The following is a 23,421-nucleotide window of genomic DNA, read 5'->3' on the forward strand; positions in this document are numbered from 1 at the left end:
TTCTGCTGATTTAGGAATTATTTAGGTGGGGGTTAAGTGGCTCTGGAAGGTCAGAGACCATGGGAGAGATGGCTTTGTGAGTTTTTCCTCTGCTTCCACAAAGCTGTGACTGGAAATCAGAGAGGCAGGCTCATGGGTGTGGTTCAGGTAAGAAAGATGACACAGAATGCCCAGCTGGGGGTTCACGCTTAGGGGCAATGTCCTGGCATCACCTGAGAGATCGGCAGTGAGTGAATGAATGTGAATGCAACTTTAGGTTGAATTTCAAGTCAAATATCTAAGGCACATTTACATCATTTTTTTTATTTCCCCACTTTAAACAGCTTTTTTGATTCATTAGTCCCTGTGCGTTAGATGAAAGGCCTTCTGATGTATTTTATTAAGAACATTGGTGGTAGGTATAAACCATCTGTTTGGCGAATACAAATACCCCATATTCTCCGAGGATTTTTCCCAGTGGTTCCCCATCTTTGCTGCTCATCGGCACCATCTGGGGAGCTCTGATGATTGAGTCCCTCTCACTCCACCCCTGGACTTTGAATTAATTATCTGGGTAGGGCCTGGGTAGGTGATTCTCATGTGCTGCCAGGCTTGGGGACCACTGATCTGTATTATTTGCTACTTGGGCCTCAGTCTGTGACCATGTTTGCAGGAGTCAGACGGAGAGTCTTGGCCTCCACTCTTCCTCCCCCAAAGCCGACGAGGGGGCTCGTGCAGACAATCCGTAAGAGTCCCTGAGTTGTTGGGAGGAGTCTGAACCCCTGGAGGGTAGCTCCCAGAAAAGTGAAAGGGGCCTCGGGACAGTCCACACTGTGGCAATGGAATGAGAAGCAGGTCAGATGGCGAGATGGATAGGATGGCATGAAGGTGTAGGCTGAGATTGGTCATCTTCATCAGCCCTATAAGTGCCATGATCAAGCATACGAAGATGAAGATTGTGTTGGAGAAAAATTTCCTTGAAGTCAGGCATTTCATTTTCCTATCGGTGGATATCGGGATGGTCTTATGCACAGTCGATTCTCATTACTCGTGGTAATGATGGTCTATAAAGTTGCCACACACAATGAATTAGCTAATATGGAACCAGTGTTCCTGGGAGGAAGACAGGGTTCAGTTGCTGAGAGCCTCTGGCTGTCGCATGTTCATCAGTTGATGGATAAATGACCTTGTTTTGTGTGCTTCTGTTTAAAGACACCTTATTTAATGTATACTGTTGACTCACTAACATAGAACTCATGGCCAACAGCACCATAACTCATGTTCGAATAAAGCTTATCTAACACATGCATCTCCTCCATAAGGCACATCCCAGATTTCTTGTGCTCAGAACACCAGATAGCATTTCAGCACTACCCTTAGGAGCCATTTTAAATAGTGAAATGGCCAACAAAAAGCACAAAAATGCAAAAAACCTGGCACTAAAAAATCCCCAGAGGACACAGGCTTATGCTACAAGAGCTTGAACAAGAAGGCGGAGCATTGCCTTGTTTGACCTCTGCGGGGGAATGTGTGCATGAGGAGACGCAGATTCTAATTGCTGTGCTCATGTCCATGCATGGCTGTGAAAGCACTATGAGTATTGGTTTTGGGGTTACACTTAAGTTTTTGTGAGTGGGTGAATTTGTAGATATGGAATTTGAAAGAACGAGGATCGCCTATACATAGCTGGTGCCATTTCTACTACTTCTTCCTACTGTCCTGCTCAGTCCTATCCTTCACCTTCTTCAAAAGCCTACTTCCCCTGCCAAGAGGGATCTTTGCTGATTTGCAACCTGTCTCTGATCGTTTGTCTGTGCTCAATTCCCAACTGAGAATACCCTTGAGACAACTCAGTCCATCAATCACTGAACCAACCAATACTCATGAAGTATTTTAAAGCACCCAATAGAACTTTTTTTTGTTTCAAGATTCTATTTTTAAGTAATCTCTACATCCAATGTGGGGCTTGAACTCACAATCCTGAGAACAATAGTCACATGTCTGAGCCAGCCAGGTACCCCCTAAAGTACATAATAGAACTTTTGAGAAGTGTGGTGGGAGAAAGATAAATACAAGAAGCAATGGCTTCCAGGGGTGCCTGGGTGGCTCAGTTGTTAAGCATCTGCCTTCAGCTCAGGTCATGGTCTCAGGGTCCTGGGATCAAGCCCTGCATTGGGCTCCCTGCTCAGTGGGAAGTCTGCTTCTCCCTCTCCCACTCCCCCTGCTTGGGTTCCGTCTCTCACTGTCTCTCTCTCTGTCAAATGAATAAATAAATAAATAAATAAAATCTTAAAAAAAAAAAAGAAGCAATGGCTTCCAAAGAGGGGTTTGCTATTTACTAGCAGTTGAGGAGAGAAAGTTACCATGTGAAACAAAGGCAAACCATGTTGGAAAGGACCTAAGTCTAGTTTACAAACATGTTGCACCCTGCAGGTGCTCTAGATGTCTAGAAAAGAAAGATACCAAAGAGGTCATTAAATAAAACTTTTCTGAGACATGGACCTTTCATGGGACTTAGGAAAGACAAATATGGAGAGTAGGTGGGGAAGTTTTCAGGGTATATGAATGCAGCCTGAGAAGTGGGAATGAACATCGATTCCCCCCCCCCAAATAAGAATAAAGAGATGAACTTAGGCAGGATGCCTGTATGTAAGGAGTTAGAAGTGATAGAGCTGAGTGCAAGCCCAGCTCTGCCTGATGATGCTTTGTTCCTTGTTCTGTCAGATGTTTTACCAAAAAACACTGACAGGACACTCCACATGGATGAACCAGCACCAAATATTTTGTGTCCCAATCACATGTCTTCTGCCAAGATCTCAAGGACTCACTGGTAATAGTAGCTATTTTAACTTATCCCCAATATATTTGAGATGTCATCCTGAAGAAAGGTCTAGGAAATGGGCTCTCAGGTAGTGAATTACTCCATAGGATCTGTGACAGATTTCACTCACATATTCAATACCTTCCAACAGGTAACCCACCCCCTCCTCTTCAGCAGCAAACTAAGCAGCTACATACTAGTGAACATCACAGGTATAAACCACATTACTCCTTGTTGTTGCTGGAGGCAGTGTACTGCAAACCTTTGCAAGTCTGTTACCAGTAATAAACTACTGCTGTACAGGATTATGTTAAGGTGGCTACTTGACCGCTGGACCATGGCTATAGCCTCAGGGGGAGCCAGCCTCCTAAGAATCTTGTTAATAACCCACACTTACATGGTCAATTACTCTACAATAAAGAAGGTAAGAATATGCAATGGGGGAAGAAACAGTCTCTTCAATAAATTGTGCTGGGAAAAAAGAAACAGCTACATGCAAAAGAATAAAACTGGTCCACCTTCTTACATCATACACAAAAATAAACTCAAAATGGATTAAAGACCTAATGGAAGACCTGAAACCATAAAACTCCTAGGAGAAAACACAGGCAGTAAACTCCTGGACATCAGCTAGAGCTATTTTTCTAGATATGTCTCCTGAGGCAAGGGAAACAAAAGCAAAAATAAACTATTGGGACCACACCAAAATAAAAAGCTCCTGCACAGCACAGGAAACTGTCATCAAAATGAAAAGGCAATCTCCTGAATAGGAGAAGATATTTGCAAATGATATATCAGATTCAAAATATATAAAGAACCTATACAACTCAACACCAAAAAAACCCAAATGATCTGATTAAAAAATGGGCAGAGGACCTGAACAGATATTTTTCCAAAGAAGACATACATATGGCCAGCAGACATATGAAAAGACACTCAACATCACTAATCTTCAGGGAAATACAAATTAAAACCCCAATGAGAGCCCCTCACACCTGTCAGACTGGCTAAAATCAAAAAGGCAAGAAATAACAAATGTTGGTGAGGATGTGGAGAAAAAGGAACCCTCATGCACTGTTGGTGGGAATGCAAACTGGTGCAGCCACTGGGGAAAACAGTATGGAGTTTCCTCAAAAAATTAAAACAGGTCTGTGTGCATACACACAACAGAACATTATTCAGCCATAAAAATAGGATGAGATCTTGTCATTTGTGACAACCATGGATGGATCTAGAGGGCATTGTGCTAAGTGAAATAAGTCAGACAGAGAAAGACAAATATCCTGTGATTTCACTTATATGTGTAATCTAAAAAACAAAATAAAACAAATGAACGAACAAAGCAGTGCTAAATATAGAGGACAAACTGATGGTTGCCAGAGGATATGGGAGTGAGGGATGGGCAAAAGAGGTGAAGGGGAGTGGGAACTAACAGGCTTCCAGTTATGGAGTGAATACGTCATGGGGATGAAAGGTACAGCACAGGGAATAGAGTCAATGATATTTTAATAGTGCTGTATGATAGCAGATGGTAGCTACAGTTGTGGGCATAGCATGAACATATAGACTTGTTGAATCACTATTAATGTAACATTGTGTGTCAACTATACTTTGATTTTTAATTTTTAAAAATTTTTTAAAGATTATTTACTTATTTATTTGAGACAGAAAGAGAGAGCATGCACACAAGCAGGAGGGAGGGGCAGAGAGGAGAGGGAGAAGCAGACTCCCTGCTGAGCAGGGAGCCCTATGTAGGGGCTCAATCCCAGGATCCCTGGGATCATGACCCCAGCTGAAGGCAGACCCTTAGCCCACTGAGCCACCCAGGCGCCCCTATACTTTGATTTAAAAAAAAAAAAGATTTAAAAAAAAGGAAGAATTACAGGAAAAAAGGAGAACATATTAATGAAAGGTAATCAACCTAAAGTGCTTAACGCAATGTCTAACACCTGATAGGCCCTATGTGTTTGCTATTATTAATACAAAGAGGAAATCTCCTACAGGGCACTGTTTATTTCCCTGTAAATTCATACTGTAGTGTAATGCTGGGATCCCAGTGAATCTTGCTTAGAACAATTGGTCATCCGCTGCGACTGGGACTAATAATCTTGGATTTATATGTGGCATTTACTGAGTTGGAACACCGGTTCGACGATGCAATCATTCTTTCAACAAACATTGATTATGCGTTTGCTGTGTGCCAAGCACTGTGCTCCATGCGGGGAGGCAGAGAGCGCAGGAATGCACGGATAACAGCTACCATTACTGTGAGCTAGGCACAGTGAGAGCCCTTTAACAGAAGGCATGTCATCCTTCCAGTGACCCCCCCATCTCCATTTTCCTGGGAGGAAATAGAAGTTTTGAGGAACTGAGTAATTTGCCAGGGCATTCAACTCCACAGCCACCCTGCGCCCCGACTCTACAGCCTGAGCATCCGCGTGTACACCCTTAAGGAGCTTACTCTGTACTGATGATTAAGAACTCAGTGAGACGCTGAACATCCACTCGGCCCATCTCATCCTCTTTCTTGAGAACGCCAGATGTAGGGGACCAGAGCGTGCCCCCTCTGCTGTCAGGGGCACCCCACTTATAGGGAGTACGATGGAAAAGAAGCAAAGGAGACGCGAGAGGTTTTGTCGCCAGGCTCCCACGTCCAGGCTCCAGAGGATCTCCCTGGAAGATCCTTCTGCCCCCGTCACAGGAGGATGTCGGGCCCCAGCGGCTCCACATTCCCGAGCGGCACACTGAGAGGCTAAGTCTCTCTGCCTTCTAAGCTCGCGCGACGGCCACACCAAAGACCCAAACCTTGGGCAGGGGCCAAACGGTCACTTCCCCGCCCTCCTGGCGCAGTATGCAAATCCGAGCACCAGGAAGTAGCTGGGACCTCTTGGCCAAGCCCAGAGACAGCCAGTTCCTCTCCCGCCGCTCCGGGCTGTCCGCCGCTCGCTCCCCTGCCGTGGCGCCTCCGGACCCGACGCGCTGCAGCCTCCAGCCCGCGGCAGGAGGGGCGGCTGCGCCACCCCGGGTCCCGAGCCCGCAGCCTGCCCTGCGCGGGCCCCTCCGGGCCGCCCCGTCGCGCCCCCCGCTCTGAACTCGAGTCACCGTGGAGCGCCGCCGCAGCCGCCCCGCAACTTTCACCGGGAGCTGGTGAGTCCCAGGCGCGAGCGCGGGGCTGGGCGCGGGCGCCGGGGCGGGGCGGGCCCGGGCCGCGGCTGTGCCACTGGCCGGAGTCCCGGGTGCCCGGCCGGGCCTGGGCCGGGGGCTGGGGGTGTCCGCGGGCGCGCGCCGCCTCCTGGCCGCACGGGCGCGGGCCCCGGCGGTGAGGACACCCAGGTGCCTCCAGCCTGTGGGTGGCCGGGCCCTGGGGAGCAGGGGACGGGGCGGCGGGCAGCTCGGCAGGTGTCCTCCCCGCGGCGGCGCGCAGGGGGGCGGTGGGAGGTGTGGGCGCGGAGGCGGGCGCGCCGCGGGTCCCTCTGGCGCCGACCCGAGTGCTGGTTGCGCTTCCCGCTCGGGCCACTCTCGGTGCGCCTCGGGGAAGCCCCTCTCCGCTCAGAGCGGGCGCACGGCGGGGATCCTGGCGGGGACTCCTCGGGTTGCACAATCCGGTCTCCGCGCTGGGTCCCGGGCTCCCCGAGGTGAGGGGTGGGGCTCGGCCGGGGCTGGCAGCCAGGCCCGCGGACAGCTGCGCTCCTCGGGAGCCCCGGGAGGGAGCGTGACGTCGGGGGGCTGCAGCAGAGGCTGGTGCGCACCCTCCCGCTGCGCCCGGCGCTTCCCGGCCTGCGGAGTAGCAGTCCCGTGCCTCCGCCCACGGAGAGGAAGCGAGAGTTATTTTAAGAATTCAGGGGTTGCCTTTCCTTCGCCCTGGGGGAAGGGTGTAAGCGTCAGTTCTCGCTTTCCTGCGTTATCTTGGCCGAGTGCGGCTTCTTCTCCAAGCTGTGCATTTGCACCGTTCCTACTAATAGCTGACGTGGTCGTCTGGTTGTGTTTCCGTGTGCATGCGTGTGTGTGTGTGTGTGTGTGTGTGTGTGTGTGTGTGTGTGTGTTTGAATTATCCCAAACCCACCCAGCTTCTTTGCCAGAAACCCCAGTTGAATCCGGGCCTTGCAGTTTCCTAACTGCGTGTCAACTTGGGCCTATTATTGAAATTACTTTTGTGGGTTTTTTCATCTCGGAGAGAACATGTTTACCTTCTGAGCTATTTATTGCACGTAAAGCCCCAAGCGCATGCATAGGCATTCCGTAACTGGCGCTGTTATTATTTATTGCAAATAATTCTATCCATTAAAACAGGGTTCCCTGGTTCTTTGCAATTTGTTGATTTTAAACCTGAGACTACATGTCTGGTTCAGCCATCTGACCTTCTTAGTAAAGCTGCTTAATAAATACACCAGAGATTTGCTGTTTGCAAAGCTAGGGTCTGGGAATCTCACTTGGAAGAGGGAATGAAGGTTGGCTCTGAGTTTGGCTCTGTGCAAGGCCAAGGAACAAGGCTGGTTCCTAAGGCATCTGAAGCCTGCTGGCTCTCTCTGTCCTGGTTTCTAAAACAGGAATTTTTGACTCTCTAGTTATTCTGGGGGCAGTGTTCTAAGTGGGAATCTCTACACAGGGTAGGTCACTCTGCTGTATCCCTCGGAGCAAGGGCTTGACTTGGAGTGATGAGATGTAGCTTGCAAAGGTAGTTTGTCTCCCGTCAAAAAGACCCACTCTATCTAGGAGTCGTAGATGTTGCCAAGATATATAGAGACTTTGCAATATCCCTGACCCCCAAGGGCGTTTCTTTTAGCAGAAAAGTGGTCCACAGGTTTGTGAATCAATGACTCTCCAAGCCCCTTAGTTCTATTATATTTGTATTCAAAAATAAATCACCAAAACATCTGAGATGTCAGTTGGTTCAAATGAATATGCAGAGTTGTAATTTAACAACATTAAACAATAAAATCCATAAACAAACCCATAGAAATTTAAATCAGTATAAGTAAGAATACAGTGTGTACATGTCTACAGTGTGAGAAGTTGTTACATCTCGCTCACCCTGCTGATCCCAATGACCGCCATGTCCTCAGGCATGGACAGGATTAACATTGAAAGGTCACTACAATCATTAGTTGGGACACTGACCAATGACTCACTGATGACAAAGGTGGCCTCAGATCTCTTTTGGGCTCTATCTGGCAATGACTGTGCTCACACCTTTTGTCGGAAGCGATTCCTGAGAATTGCTGATTCCAGAGTCAGAAGCCTTTCTGAGCTCTGATTTCATTGAACCTCTCATGGATCCCAGGGTAGGCAGGCACAGGTTAAAAAAAAAAGAGGTTTGGTGTCATGTCCAAGGTTACACACCTGGTTACGTGGCACCACTGGGCAGAGTAGGTATGTTTTCTGGCTCTGACTTTAGAGCATTCCCCACTTTTCTGCCTTTACGCCTGTAGTAGGTACTCAATTACATAAAAGCAAAGGCATGATCACTTAATAAACATTTTTAAACAGGGAACCACAAGGTAATTTTCTTCTATCACTTGGTAATTGTACCATCAAGCAGAGCACTCCAGGCATATTCAGGGAGGTGAGTTTCTGTGCCTTCCAGCACTGCTTCCGGCTTCGGGAGGATAACTGCCAAGGTGACACTTTTAGTGGCTGTTGCCCAAGCAGCTTGAGAGACCGCCTTGGGGGCTGTCGGGCTTATTGGTTAATACAGAAGCACCCAGGTAATACTTTACCAAAGGATTGCCTCCAGGCCCTGTTGGAAGTGCCTCCCATGAACCCTACAAGCCTCCTTGTGTGGTTGTTATAACAGTGAGAGCATCATTTGAGGTGAAAATACAAAGTAGGGAGACAGGGCCCATAAGATGCTCATTAAAACATGCACTCCTTTACTGAGCACCTGCTGCGAGCCAGGCGCCCTTCAAAGCCCACACATTTACAATGGACACACGCTGCCTACCATCTTTAAAGATTGGTGACAAAGAGGAAGTTTCTTTTTCTTTTTTTTTTCCAGTCAGAACTATTGAAAGATTTCTTACAGCTGTCCAGTTTCCTGATACTTAAATTGTGAAATGTTGAGTTGACTCTATCATCATTTCTGAAATTTATTTTGAGTAAGTTCCCATTTAGGGGAGAAGCCCAAGTGTAGTCAATGTATGGGAATCTGCCAGTTGAGCAATTGGAATTTTTGGAACAGCTCTGTTTCAAGACTTGGACCTTCTTTTGGGTATCTTTGGCTTAAGTTAGCTGGAAGGGCTGTCACGCGTAATTTAGCAAGTTCAAATAATGACTTGGGATGATGTGTTAAAAAGGTGCATCCATGCTGACAAGTTGCTGGGCCCGAGAATATAGCCTTTGTTCTTCATTCTTGGACTTTTTCCTCAATCTTGTTCTGTGCTTCACTTTCCCTTAGTACTTAATGAGCTGCCAACGTTCCTTATTTGCCACAAAACTATTTCTTGACAGTTTTATTTGCCATCAGGATGTCATTTTCATTTGCATAGAACTCTTCCAAAGTTTGATTATTTGACCGTCTTTGTTAACCTTCCCATATTGCCAATCTCCCTTCTCTGGCCCCTCTGGCCAGCTCTCCGCCCACCCCCTTACAAAGTCCGCAAACCATGCGTCAACACGATGGTTGCTGAGCATTTATGGGAAGAGATTATTGGTTCATGTCATTGTAACTGTCCATTTCTTATGATGCTGACTTATATAAATGATATCCCATAAAATGATATGAATGGGGATACCTTTACAGAATCCATCTGAGTGGGTGTTTCTTAATGCTCTAGGCTGTGCCCCCATTGGGTCGTAGAACACTGGGCAGAGGTCTCCATTTCCTGTAGCCCAGAGGGTCTTTTAAATCTGTCTCATCTCCTTTTGACAGTTCACACCTCAGGCAAGTCAAATAATACAGAGTCTGCCCACACTCCCACTCACTCTACTGATCCCAAGCCATGCTGATTGAAAGCTCTTTGCCAATGCGCCTGTCCAGTCCTTCCTCTCTCTGTTCGTACAGCATCTGGTGGGGAACTGTCACGACTTCCTTGGGCCCACTTTTCAGCACCGGTGAGAATACACAGTGAGACCGGAGAGATGGGTCCGCATCCAATTTACCTCCAACTAAAACAATGATGTCTTCTTGGCTTTGGGGCCTTCTGGGTGCCTCTGCTCTTCCTGTAAATGTTAACCCCCACGGGGGTGAGGGGAACAGAGAAGATCATCTCAGAGAGACCCCCTGGAGAGGGAGGACCACTTCTGCTTTCCACGGGGAAGCTGTGTCACGGAGAGCAGAACTGTAGCCAGTGACCTGACAGGAGGCCCGAGGGAGGGGGCCGGCAAGGAAGTGATACTTCCTCCTGCTTCGAAGGCCCCAGACCCAGTCATTTGCCTGCAGCCCCACCTTCCCTGCCACCCAACAGGGCTTTTTCCTCAGGGTTCTTGCTACCACCTTCTGCTCTGTTCATTTTCAGTTTGCCCCTGAGAGAGGGGTAGGGAGGAAAAGAATGAATGTAGCCATCGCTGGAGAGCCTTCTCTGGCGAAGCCCATGTTGGCCATGCTTGATTTTTCAGCATCAGAAAGATGTACCTTTTGATATGCACCATCATGGAAACTATTATGAAAATCTAAGTGGGTGTTTTGAAATTTTTTAATGTTCACGCAATATCTAGTTAGAATGGTTCAGTTCTATTTTTAAAAATTACTTAAGTTCTAGCCTCTAATTAATTTTGGGGGATAGAACAGTGACTTTCATGCTTCTTTGACCACACCCACATCAAAAAACAGGTTTTACCTTGGGCCTGAATGCACATCTATCTGTATGCAAAAAAGAAAAGAGAAAGAAAGAAACACAATTTGGTGAAAGAACACCTCCTTCCAGCTCATTGGGTAGTGTGACCCAGAGCAGTCCCTTTGAGACCAGCAGCATGGTGGGATCGATCAGAGTTTAAAGCCCATGGGGGAGCCCAGCAATTCCACAAGCTCCAGTCCGATAGGAGGCTTATTAATTATTAAGCAAATACAAATTAAGATACGTCCATACAGTGGAACCCTTGTAGATATCTTTAAACACAGTATTAAATTACATTACTAAAATGAAAGATGTTTTTAAAAAGTTGAATCACTATATTGTACACCAGAAACTACCCTGTATGTTAACTCTACTGGAATTAAAATTAAAAAAATAAAATAAAAATAAATTCACAAAATAAAAATAAAAGGCTTAACACAAATGTGTAGGTAACATATGATACTATTTCTGAAATAAAATATGCATTGGTGGGACACATAATCTGTAAGCTATGCATATAGTAGCTTATGCATATAGTATACAGTATATATATGTATATATACAGTATATACATATATATATATACTTATACTATGCATATAGTATACAGTAATTTTGATACTAAAGTTTTAATAGTGATTATTTCCAGGTTATGGGTGAATGCTGATTTTTTTTGCTTTTGTACATCTTTATTTTTTTATTTTTTAAATTTTTAAAATTTTATTTTTTTAAAGATTTTATTTATTTATCTTAGGCAGAGAGAGAGAGAGAGAGAGAGAGAGACAGCACGAGTGGGGGCAGGAGCAGAGAGAGGGAGCAGGGAGCCTGATGCAGGACTCGACCCCAAGACCCTAGGATCATGGGATTATGACCTGAGCCGAAGGCAGCCACTTAACTGACTGAGCTACCCAGGCGCCCCCCATCTTTATTTTTTTAAAAAGTGAATCACTTGTATGATTTGAAAACAGCAGTATAATGAGCAATGACATGAAGCCAGTGTGAGTTCAGGGGGAAGGGAGGAGCCATCAGAAAACATTGGGGCAAAAGTGGCCATTATGGCGCTTGTGTGGATATAATTGTAAGCAGACCTGCCCCTGGAGGAACTCATGCACTATGAATGTGGTAAATAGATGTAACATTTTCTTTTTCTTTTTTTTTTAAGATTTTATTTATTTATTTGAGACAGAGAATCCACAGGAGTAGTGGGGCAGAGGGAGAGGGAGAAGCAGGCTCAGCAGGGAGCCTGAGGTGGGGCTCGATCCCAAGATCCCTAGATCATAACCTGAGCTGAAGGCAGACGCCTAACCGACTGAGCCACCCAGGTGCCCCAGATATAACATTTTCTTAAAGGAACGTCCACTTCTTATGTTTAGTTATATTTAGTTATATTTAGCATGGAGCTTATTTTTTGAGTACTTTGTGCAGGAATCATTCCAAAGCCCAAGAACTTGTTCTAGTGATGTGGTGGTTAGTGTGGGGGACCATTGCACAGAATACTAAATGTTGGATTTCATTGTGTAAAAGGGAGAATCATTGGAGCCTTTTAGTGAGAAACCAGTTTTTTTTTCCATCACAATCAACTTATTGCCTAGACTCTTGGCTCCATATGGTGCTGCCAAATGATAAAGAGACAGTGAGCACTCATTAGCTGCTCTGAATTAGGTGGATGATTAACCCCGGAGCTAGCAGAGATTAATTTGGGGCTGAAATGTAACATTTGTTGTTGTTTTACATGACATCAGAAGGCTTAACCTTGTAGTCACTAGCACATAGGTACTTGATCACTGTCCTAAATGGTCATCTTGCCCAAACATTTATCTAAATATTCTTGATGGTAGCACTGTTGAAGAAGTAAGCAATTAATTTGGAGTTGAGGTCTTAAGTTTCTATGGTATTTTAAAGGAGAATATGTTGTAAAGCAGCAGCTTGGTATTGGGATCATGTTATGATATATAGATTATCATATATATATGTTTTATATATATATTATATATATATAATTAGTTTATCAAAAGAATTACCATAACTAGGAATGGCAGTATTTGGTCAAAATGGCATAATTTGGCAATGATGCCAGCAACTATCTTGAATAATCAGATATGTCGTACTGATCATCTGTTGTATTCAATGCCTTTGAGGGATTATTAATTTTAAATTTGAGGGGAGATAATATAAAATGGTAAAAAGAAAGTGGGCTTCCAAGTTAAACAGATCTGAGTTCCTGTTTTGGTTCCCTTGCTTATAACTTTAGGCAAGTTACTTAGCCTCATCATTTAGTAATACCCAAGTTTGTGGTGGTGATTGACGGAGCTAACCTATAATTTCCTAATGTTGTTTCTGGTACACAGTAGGCACAGAATAAAAGGGGACTGCATCCTTAAATAATGAGAGGCTTCATGAGAGAGTGACAGACAAATACCATAATAGACACAGTCCCTGGCTTCAAATGAAATTTTAATATGGAGTTTATGGTCATCAGTATAATCAAATGAGCACTGTAAGAGTTGGTTTTCATCTCTCTAAACAAAACCCTGGTGGTTGTCTCTCTGGACGGTGGGCTACACTGACTTTTTGAATTGTTTCAAATCTAATGGATTGAAATGTATATAAAAAAGAAATTCTAACAAGTTAAATCTCATTAACTGCCTGTGTATCTTTTACTTTATGGTTTTCAGTTATTTTTAAAGTTTTAAATGAATTAATATAACCACTAAATGAGAATTGTAATTTTCCTTAAATTCGTTTACAAGTGGATACTCTTTCTAGAGTCTAGCAGAAAAAAAATTTCTGAACACTTCAGTGAATGACTCTCAGATGTTACATTGTTGCTATAGTTACAAGTCTTTAGCAAAGATAGGACTATACAATCCAATTAAACAAATGACATGGCCCATCTGGCGTCCGAGTGTCAACCCTTGGGCTCTTAACATCACATACCTGCCTTGGTAGTCGATATTTGAATCACTGAATCTTGTAGAAGGAGGAGAGTCTGGTGGTGTGTCTTAACATAACCCTTAGCAGGTAGTCACTTTCCCTTGAACGTTGGGTCTCGAATGTTAGTTTCTTCCCAGGTTATCCTAATGCAGGTGGTGGAGGCCACATGGTGGAGAAACACCAGGATAGGGTGCTCAAAGTGGCCCATTTCATTTTTGGACAGCTGTGGATATTAGAAAGCCTTTTGTATCATCCTGCAATATTTCATTTCCATAATTTCTGCCTTCTGCTTCTACTTCTGCCCTCTGGCACTGTTTTGACACCTTTGAAGCTGTGGCTGTCACTTTGGGATGTGGAGGGACATTATTGATTGCCTGTCCACCCAGCACCATCATTCTACCTCTCTTCCTAACAGAACCCAGATTATTTCAGGATCCATCTTCTACATGGAAGGTTCAGCAGAAGTTTTCTCCATCCCCATCGATAGGGTGGCGCTAACTGGTCAGAGGCTCCTATTCTTGCCATTGAGTGGTTCATAAATGGGTGTACTTTGGATTGGACAATAGTCAGTAAAGCAAAGTAATGTTCCATAGATGGTCCCAAAATATAAATAGAAAAGGAGTGGAAGGGGCAAAGAGAAGGGAAGTGAGAGATAAATGAGGAATAAAGAAACAAAAAAAAACCCTCATGTGAGAGTCAAGAAATTAGAAGAAAAATATTGTAAGTTATCTTGATTACTAATTTGTAATGTGCACAGTATGTGGTTGTCCACTCTGTATTCTTTTTTTCTCCAATCACACAGACTGGTGTGGGATTATTCGGGATTACTGGGTTTCCATAACTACAATTTCTTTTTCAAATGTATATTTATTGACTATCATGTGTTGGGCATTGTAGTGGGTGCTCTGGGGGAAACAAACATTGGACATGTGAGATTCCTATCCTGGAAGAGTTTCTTGTACTCTTTTCTCTCTGGCTGGTACACTGATCACAAGGCTGACAAATTAATATGCCAGAAGGCAGAACAGGAACCTTGCTCAGGAGTTCCCTGGGCACCTTAATCAGAGCCCAGAAACCAATATCTTTGGGAAGAAAGAAGGCAGCATATGAGATGGATAGAACACAGGATGTGGAATTATCACCTTTGGGCTCAAATTCCAGTTCTGTCCTTTCCTCACTTGCTGACAAGATGCTGGCCTTGTTAGCCCCAGGGCCCCCCCTGGTTGTGAGGATTCCAAGATGCAGTGGATTCAGAACTAGCTACACGTGAAGCACGTAGTCGGTGGTTGTCATGTAATCATTGCTATCAAAAGAAATTATCTAGTTGCTATCAAAACAACAAAACAACAAAAACAGAAACCAGAAGATAACAAGTGTTGGCAAGGATGTGGAAAAACTGGAACTCTTGTGCACTGCTGGTGGGAATGTGATTCGGCGTGGTGGAAAACATGGCGGAGTTCCTCAAAAAATTAAACATAGAATTACCATATGATCCAGTAATTCTGTGTTAGTCTATACCCCCCAAAATTGAAAGCAGGGTTTCAATGGATTATTTGTACACCCATGTTCATAGCAGCATTATTCACAAGAGCTGAGGGGTGGAGGCAACCCAAATGTCTGTCAAGCGGACACACAAAATGTGGTACGTACAGACACTGGAAATATATTATTCAACCTTAAAAAGGAAGAACCTTTTGACACGTGCTAAAAGGTGGATGAACCTTCGGAGAACAGTATGGTAAGAGAAATAAGCCAGTCACGAAAGAACACAGACAGCTATTCCCTGACTTATGTTGGAGTTCCATCCAAATAAACCCATGCATTTCATACGCCTAAACCTACTGAACATCAGAGCTTACCCTCGCCTACCTGAAATGTGCTCAGAACACTTAGGTTGTCCGACATCATCTAACACAAAGACTATTTTATAATAAGGTGTGGAATATCTCATGTAATGTATTGAATAATGTCCTGCACATTGCTAGCCTGTGAAATGATCCCAGTTCATGATTCCAAGTACGGTTTCTACTGATTGCATATCACTTTTGCACCATCATAAAGTCAAAAAATCATAGGTCAGAGACCAACTGTACAGTATGATTTCACTTACCTGAGGTCCTCTTGGAGAAGTCAGATTCATAGAGACAGAAAGTGGAGTGGTGGTTGTCAGGGGCTGGGGGAGGAGGGACATGGGAGTACATGCTTAACAGGTGCAGAGTTTGAGTTTTGCAAGATGAAAAGAGTTCTGGAGGTGGAGGGTGGTGATAGTAACACGAGAGGAATGAACTTAATGCTACTAAATTATACACTTAAAAATGGTTAAGATGTAAATGTTTTGTGTATTTTGTCACAATTTAAAAAATGACTTTTTATTCTTTTAAAGATTTTTATTTATTTATTTGAACAAGAGTGAGTGAGAGAGAGAGAGCACAAGAAGGGGGGAGGGTGAGAGGGAGAAGCAGACTCCCTGCTGAGCGGGGAGCCCAACACGGGGCTTGATCCTGGGACTCCCGGATCATGGCCTGGTAGATGCTTATCCGACTAAGCCACCAGGTGCCCCTAAAAAAAAAAGATTTTAGAAAAGTTACTAGGCAAACAGAAATGTAAACAAATAATGAGAGTGGTCTAGAGGATATTTCATTGAGTCTGATAGATTGTCCTTATTCTGAGTGGAGATTTGCCCACCACGATGGCCGGAATTCACTTCTTTTGAGGGGAGAGGACAGGGTCTTCAACTCACATTTAATACAGGGCCATGTGGCTTGATGGCTGACAAGCTATGGAAGTGGCTGTGGTGTGTGTGAGAGGGTATGAGAGTGGAGAATTTTATAAAGGCAGGGGCTGGATTAGAGGGTAAGGAGGAGGTTTTGAACAATCCAAAGCCTGCTGGGGACCTGGCCAGGATGAGAAGTGGGCCTTCTCCATCCCTCTAAGTTTGTAGGCATACGCTGAGTGATTCTCTCGCAAGACCTTATGTGTGTGTGTGTGTGTGTGTGTGTGTGTATTATATATATAAAATATATGTATATTTTAAGATTTTATTTATTTGAGAGAGGGAGCGCACAAGAGGGGGGAGGGGTAGAGGGAGAGGGAGAAGCAGGCTCCCCGCAGAGCAGGGGGCCTGATGCGAGACTCGATCCCAGGACCCTGGGAACATGACCTGAGCCGAAGGCAGACGCTTCACCGATTGAGCCACCCAGGTGCCCCCTCACAGGACCTTTTAGAACAGGTCTGACTAGATGGCTCTAAAAGATGCTTTCTGATTTGATAATGCTGTTTCCTAGCCACGTACTCACCGATTCCAAATTGCAGGGAAGAATATTGCTGATGGAGTTTTTCCTCATAGGCTTGAAGGGGAGCTTTTTAGAAAGTTTTCCCCAGGCAGGAATGGTCCTTTTCTTTTAATTGAAGTATAACAGACATGTAGAAGAGCAGCTTGAAGCCAACCCCCATGTAACCACCCCCGCACCCCAGCTCAAAAAGCAGAACAGTGCTCAACCCAGTGTCTCCCTATGCACCCCCAAACAATACTCGCTTCCCTCAAAGGCATCTCTCATCCTGCTCCGAGCTTTAATTTAGTTTCCAGTGTCGGCTTTTTTAACAATAAGGTGTAGGGAACTGAAAAGCAGTACAAAGCCATTTGGTTTGGCAGATAAACAGATTTTCAAGCTGTGGGTTTGGCAGGCCCTGGCCTCTCCCCTGTGTGCGGAATGACTGCAGTTCAATCAGAGAGCAAGTCCTTGTCCTGTTTTAGACCCTGGCTATTCAGCTGCTAAAATTCTCACAGGGGAGTTTTATCAGAGGCTCATTTAAATACGTTTTTTATTCAACCATTAGTTAGTAAAATTAGGCAGCCCTAGCTGCATACAGCTGGCTTTTCTGCCCATCTCTGCGCAGCTAAGTCAATTTATAAATGTGAATATATAAACGTGGGTGTGATGAAGGTGGTTTCCAGGGACCCTCATGTAATCAAACATCCTGCTATGCGCCACAAAGCCGCCTGTGCGCAGACTTTTGAAAGGACTAACTAGTTTTGGGAATTCAATGATGCTATTCCTCAGTAAAATAGACTCCCTTTTCCCATGTGAAGGCACACAGTACCCTTATTACTGACTGTTCTGTCTCACGTAGTTTTGACATTTATTTATTTATTTATTTATTTATTTTGGATGGGAGAGAAAGCCATGATTTGACCTGTGGAATTTATTAATCCATGAAGTAATGCTTCATTTATTCACGGTTCTGAAAACATTTCTTGGACACTCAGCACTCGTGAATATGCATGCATACGACCTGCAGTCCCATCCATTTTGCGCTCAGTAGCAGAATTGTGCCATATTCTGAGGAAGTAAAAATATTTGAAAAAGTAGAACGAGGAGTACAAGTTTCTCGCTCATCTGAAATAGGAAGAGCACACACAGGCAGGGAGCACTGAGGTGAGGTCCTCCTGTGAGAAAGTCACAGGTTGTGGTCCGGGTCAAGGCCCAGAGGAACCACATGCCAGGAGGACAGGGGGAGCCCACGGTTGGACTGCCTGCAGCCCCCGGCCCCTGGCCACAGCGTCTGAGCGTGGCCTCTCTGTGTCCTCACCACGTACGGCTCTTGGCAGCTGTGGGTGCTACAGAAGATTGAAGAAGGACTGAAGCCTGGAAATGGAGGGAGGGCAGGGCTAAGTCCAGGAGCCTGACCACAGCAGGGCCATTTCGGGGTGAAGAAGCGTGTTCCTCAGGTGAGGATAAAAAAGAAAAAGTGGAGAAACAACTTAGCAGGATTCCTTCCTTATGCAACTGAAGAACCAGCGGAAAGTACGGTCACTTGTGAGGAATGGGGTGGCCACGGCATGCACTTTGGGGGGTCTGAGGAGCAGTGTAATGCCATGGTTTCATAGATTCAAGAATCAGAACTTGGGTTCCAGTCCACGTGTGTCATGCTCTAGGCTCAGGGCAGGAGGAGATGAAGTTCCTTTCCATTCCCAAGTCAGTAATGAATGACACGCTTGTCTCCTACTGCGGCCCATTGTTGCAAGGCTGAAATGAGGTAACATACCTGAAAGTCCCTGGCAAAATCTCACTTGCCACACACTTGTGGCTGTTGTTTGGGGTTCAACTTCTGTACCCCTAACCTTTTCTTTCTTTTCAGGTAAAAGACAAAGGGAAAACATTTTCTTTTATTATTTAGGCTGTCCTTAAGCATGAGACGTAAAGCAGTTTAAAAAATTAAAAAAACAAAAACAAAAAAAGAGCTAGTTTCATGGATAAAGAAACAGAGGGGATAAAAATCTTGCCAAATTTGGTCGAGGCCCATCCTCAGGCTCCCTCACCTCAACTTAAAAGCTCTGGTCGCAGGACCCCAGTGAAATCATGGGTGTGGGTAGCTCGGTGGAGACCCCTGCCCTGGCCAGAGAGCGGATTCCATGCAGGCTCTCCCTCCATGCAAACCCTCTGATTGACCTTGGAGCGACCTTGGCCTATTTCCTCCCGACAAAGGGATGAGGTGCAAATGTTAGTACACTGGTTTTGATTCATGTGTCTCCTATCATGCCATATAAATGAAAATCCAGAATTTAGGCTAAGGAAAGTGAAGTCCTCTCTATTGTATCTTAAAAGATACTTTTTCTCCTAATAATAGATTACATTATGCTTGACGTCTTACAAATTAAAAACACCTTGAGATCAGGAACAAGCTTCTCAGACTCAGAGCAGACCTCTAAGTTCACCTGTGGCGTTTAGGAGGGGCTTGACTGCATGGGACCCTCAGGTATAACAATAGTACAGCTGGTAATCCCCCACTCCAGCTTTCTCTTAAATTTGCCTTTTCTACCTTGGCTTTCTCCCCATCTAATAAAAAATGTATTACTTAATATGTACTCCAAGATATTTCAAAATCCCTTCAATAGAGAGATACAGCACTCAAAGCCATCAGAATAACTTTTTAAGATCAATAAACGTTTTTTTAAAAGAGTAACAAAAACTTAAATGAAAGTAGATTTGACTTTAAGAAACAGCTGGAGTTTTTTGTTAAGTTGACTTTTAAAATTTTGCTATGCAGTTCTGTGATTTTAAATAAATGTATAGATTCATTCAACCACCGTCATAATAAGGATGCGGAATGGTTCTATCACCCTCAGTGTATGGCAACTGTTAATCTGCTCTCTGTCATTACAGTTTTGCCTTTTCCAGAATGTAATGTAAATAGAATCCTACTGTATGGGACCTTTTTTACAGTGTGACCTTATTGAGATGTAATTCATGTACCATATAACTTACCCATTTAAGGTATGCAATTCAGGGATTTTTAGTTCATTCACGGAAGTGAGCAACCATTGCTACAATCAACTTAAGAACATTTTGATAACACCATAAAGAAATCCTGTACCCACGAGCAGTCACTGTCCATTTCCCTCAACCTCCCCCAATCCACTTGCGCTGGGTAGCCGCCACTCATCCACTTTCTCTTCGTATAGATTCCAGGCAGCAGTTTTTAATGATATTTTGTGCATGGCTTCTGATGTTTCCCAGACTAAGCTGTTTCCAATGTTATTAATTTAACACTGCAGAATTTCTATGTGTAATTCATAATGCAGTTTCTATAAAGCTCAATATTGTTGGCAGGGTGGGAAACTTTATTCTGTCTTTTATCAAGAAGGATACTCAAAGTAGTTTTTCTCTTTTAGATCTTCAACCTAAAATAAATAAAGTTCCTCTCCAAGAGAAGCCTCCAAGATTGTAAAGGGCAGTGTTATTAACACTGGAACATAAATCATTTGGGAGGGAATCCTGGAAGACTGAGCTTTAAATTCTGAGGTTAAACTGGGCATTTTGCCCTGCCGCATTCTGCTGCCCACCCCTCCCTGCTGCCCGAGGGTGATGGCGATGCTCCTAACTACCAGGTTTACTTTGTGGGGAGGTGGTCTCTGGAAGCCCCAGCTCCCCCACCTAGAGAAAGAACATGACAAGTCGCTTCTCACAGACTCTCAGAAGCATCAAGTGAAGTATGATCATTTGAGCCAATGCTTCTTAGTGAGAGGTAATGTCATGTAGGGACAGTGGACAGAGGACCCGGTCACATGACCTGGCTCTACATTTGTAGGTATAAATTCTCACTGTTGGAGGTATAATCTTGGGCAAGGCACTTGACTTCTGGTCATCTCCACGTGGCCATCTGTTGTGTGACGATTAATTATAGAGGGTTTTTGGAAGTTTAGCTGTGATCATTTATGTGGATATACTCAAAACATAATAGAGTCATAACAAATATTTAATATTTGATTTTCCTTTGGTAAAATAATCATTTTTGACCACCAGAGTCTTCAGGGAGCTTATTCTGTGCAACTATATGTAAATCACTGAAAAGATTTTGCAAAGGCCATGGCAGTCTGAACTTAGATGCATGCTTGGACTTGAGCCAGCACTGCATTTTGAAATGTTTGTTAAAGCTTAGAAGCACAGTGTTGCCCAAAGGGAAAGAATGTTTGGATGAAGGATGGATAAGGATGACTTAAGTTTTCCATGCATTGCTTGTCTGTATAGGGAGCAAAAGGAACTTTCTGGCCCTCAGGTCTTCAAATCCAGACGGTCTTACTGAACACTAGCTAATGATGAGACAGAGGATCCAATTTGCAATCTTTTTTTTAGACAAAAGACTGACCTATCAGGATCAGGGAGGAAAAGGAGCTGGGAATGATTGGTTTTGGTGTAGAAGGGAAAGCAACTTTCTTTCTTAATTGCAAGAATTTTATAATGATGCCAGCACAGTTATGACTTGTTTTACTTTTGTATCAAGCAATATTTACCTTTCACAGAAAATATAGTAGAAAGAGCAATTTTATGGAGTATGTGTCCTCTGTTAGGTGACCGATTCCTTACAAGGTGTGTTATTGATATTCTTGTTATTGATAAGGAAACCAAGGTTCAGAGATAATAAGTTACCCTTATTAGCTCCTTTAGCTACTAAGTGAATGGAACCTGAGCCAGCCTGACTGCCAAGCTGGTGTATTTTGCAGGCATACCTCAGAGATATTACAAGTTCAGTTCCCAACCACTGCAATAAAGCGCAAATTGCGATGGTTTCCCAGTGCATAAAAAAGTTATGTCTACAGTATATTATGGTCTATTAGGTGTGCAATAGCATTATGTCTAAAAAAACAATGTACATACCTTAGTGAAAGAATATTGCTAAAAAATGCTAACCATCATCAGAGCTTTCAGTGAGTCATAATCACTGATCACTGATTGCCATAACAGGTATAATCATAATGAAAAAGTTTAAAATATTGTGAGAATTACCAGAGTGTGACACAGAGGCATGAAATCAGCAAATGTTGTCAGAAAAAGCAAAATGCAATAAAATGAGGTATGCTTGTATTTAACTTTGAAAGGTTATTTTTATTTATTTATTTTTAAAATATTTTATTTATTTCAGAGAGAGAGAGAGAGAGAGGGCATGGGGGGGTGCAGAGGGAGAGGGAGAAGCAGGCTCCCTGCATGGTTTTTGTTTTGTTTTGTTTTTAAAGATTTTATTTATTTATTTGACAGAGAGAGACACAGACAGAGAGGGAACACAAGCAGGGGGAGTGGGAGAGGCTTCCCGCTGAGGAGAGAGCCCGATGTAGGGCTCAATCCCAGGACCCTGGGATCGTGACCTGAGCTGAAGGCAGACACTTAACTGAGCCACCTAGGCACCCCCTGAAAGGTTATTTTTTTTTTAAAAATAATGACTATAACATGTGGAAGGTAATGTCCACTTTAGTTTATCAAGTTGACTTTATACATTTACTTAAATGAAAACAGAGGAACATGCTTGCTCCTGAGAGATTACTAATAAAAATGACGCAGCAAACATTTTTTGAGTACACACTGTGCGTCATTAACACTTGCGAAGTTTTTATTCATTTAACCCTCATGACAATCTTTTGAAATCGGTACAGTTATCATCCCCTTTTTGCAGACGAATAAAGATTAATTAACCACAGTGTCACATGGCTCTGCCAGATGGAGCTGGAACTTGAACCCAGGAAGTCTGGCTGTCAAGCTCAACTCCGCCGCTGCATGAATCTAATGTCTAACTAACTGTTGGGTCTTGCAGAAGACAAAAGCCCAGACACTAGAAACCAGTCAGCACAAGAGAGAGTCCCACTTCTGCCAATTTGGTGTGATTGTTTTACCATGGTCACCGCTTGAAAAGACAAAGAGCAAAATAATGTGTTGAAATTGCACTGAAATTTTATAAACATCACATCAAGAGTTTAAAGCACCATCAAGATTAAGCCCGCTGAATTTATCCACATTAACTTCAGCTGGCAACTCAGTCTAATCTATTAGAGTTGTCACCGTTTGCTGGGAAAGAATCATTTTCCTCTTCCGCCAAAGCAAAGTAAATACTTTGTTTTATAGCTAAGGCTGAAGCATGATTGGATTAAGCCTTTTCTTCAGTACGTAGCTCACATTTTTCTTTTGCTAATTACTTACACCGTAGCTTGCATTTTTCTTCCCACTAAGCAGTAACTCTTCAGTATCACACACTTGGTAACTCTTACCTTGAAATGCTGCTGCAAGTCCTTGCAGTTTGAAAGGTTAAGACTGTAGTTAATAGATTACTAATGGCAATGGGTTGGATAATAGGCAAAGGACTTCCAGATGAGGGGAGTTGTATAGCTCTCTCCAGCTCATTCCCCTTCGTTTTTCTTTGTGGCATTTGTGGCAATGGGTCTAGGTGCCTGAGCGAAGCCACTTTATTCCCTGGGAGGCAGTGTCAGTGAAACGGCCAGTGCTTTTGCTCAGCACTTGGGCACATCATGATGAACTGTCTCCTGTATGGTTTATACATGGCTTGTTCCATTTCTGAATGGTGGCTCTCTGAAAAGGAGTTAAAAGAAAAATGGATAAGACTTCAACTTTTCCTTTAAAAAAGGAAAAC

The 23,421-nt window shown here is 43.8% G+C and overlaps 1 protein-coding gene across 2 annotated transcripts in view; it reads left to right on the forward strand.

Moving 5' to 3' along the window:
* Positions 1 to 5,820: 5,820 nt before the first annotated feature.
* LYN (LYN proto-oncogene, Src family tyrosine kinase) overlaps positions 5,821 to 23,421 on the forward strand; it is a 110,846-nt gene continuing 93,245 nt past the window's right edge. For both annotated transcript variants that reach the window (XM_025870606.2, XM_025870608.2), the window contains exon 1: positions 5,821 to 5,947. The gene's annotated coding sequence lies outside the window, so the exon portion shown is untranslated. The remainder of the gene's footprint in view (positions 5,948 to 23,421) is intronic.

Source organism: Callorhinus ursinus, unplaced genomic scaffold (assembly GCF_003265705.2).
Source record: "Callorhinus ursinus isolate GAN/ISIS: 27379988/994484 unplaced genomic scaffold, GSC_fseal_2.0 scaffold5, whole genome shotgun sequence".
Taxonomy (NCBI): Eukaryota; Metazoa; Chordata; class Mammalia; order Carnivora; family Otariidae; genus Callorhinus; species Callorhinus ursinus.